This window comes from Rhincodon typus, chromosome 27 (assembly GCF_021869965.1).
Source record: "Rhincodon typus isolate 14 chromosome 27, sRhiTyp1.1, whole genome shotgun sequence".
In the NCBI taxonomy this organism is placed as follows: Eukaryota; Metazoa; Chordata; class Chondrichthyes; order Orectolobiformes; family Rhincodontidae; genus Rhincodon; species Rhincodon typus.
Window position 1 is genome coordinate 1,435,000 of NC_063358.1, and position 1,168 is coordinate 1,436,167.

Here is a 1,168-nt window from a genome sequence, read left to right on the forward strand (position 1 = left end):
GTGTGTGTGTGTGTGTGTGTGTGTGTGTGTGTGTGTATGAATGTGTGAGTGAAGAGAGTGAGGGGGAAAGAGGGTGTGTGTGTGTATGTCTGTGTGTGTGTGTGTGTGTGAGTGAGAGAGTGAGGGAGAGAGAGAGAGAGAGTGTGTTTGTGTGAGTGTGTGTGTGTGTTTGTGTGTGTGTGAGAGAGACTGTGGGGGAGCGAGCGAGTGTGTGTGTGCATGAGAGTGAGGGGGAGAGTGTGTGTGAGAGAGTGAGGGGGAGAGAGTGTGTGTGTGTGTGTGTGAGAGTGAGAGTGCAGGGGACAGAGTGCACGTGTGTGTGTGTGTGTGTGTGAGTGAGTGAGAAAGTGAGGGGAATAGAGGGTGTGTCTGTGTCTGTATGTGTGCATTTGTGTGTGTGCGAGAGTGAGGGGGAGAGGGAGTGATGTATGTATGTGAGGGAGAATGTGTGTGTGTGTGTGTGTGTGTGTGTGAGAGAGAATGTGGAGGAGAGAGAGACAGTGTGTGTGCAGGTGGCGGGGGGGAGAGAGAGTGTGTGTGTGTGTGTGTGTGTGTGTGTGTGTGTGTGTGTTTGTATGTGAGAGAGAGAATGAGGAGGACAGAGATAGTGTGTGTGTTTGGGTGTGTGTGTTTGTGTGTTTGTGTGTGTGTGTGTGAGTGAGAGAGAGTGCGTGTCTGTGTGAGTGTGTGTGTGAGTGTGTCTGTGTGTGTGTTTGTGTGTGTGAGAATGAGGGGGAGAGAGAGTGTGTATATGTATGTGAGGGAGAATGTGTGTGTGTGTGTGAGTGTGTGTGTGTGTGAGAGAGTGTGTCTGTGTGTGTGAGAGTGAGGGGGAGAGAGAGTATGTATATGTATGTGAGGGAGAATGTGTGTGTGTGTGTGAGTGTGTGTTTGTGAGAGTGTGTCTGTGTCTGTGTTTGTGTGTGTGAGAGTGAGGGGGAGAGAGAGTGTATGTTTGTGAGGGAGAATGTGTGTTTGTGTGTGTGTGTGAGAGAGAGTGAGGAGGAGAGAGATAGAGAGTGTGTGTGTGCGTGTGGAGGGGGGGAGAGAGTGTGTGTATGTATGTGAGGGAGAGTGTGTGTGTGTGTGTGTGAGAGTGTGTTAGTGTGTCTGAGTGTGTCAGTGTGTCTGAGTGTGAGTGTGTCTGTGTATGAGTGAGAAAGTGAGG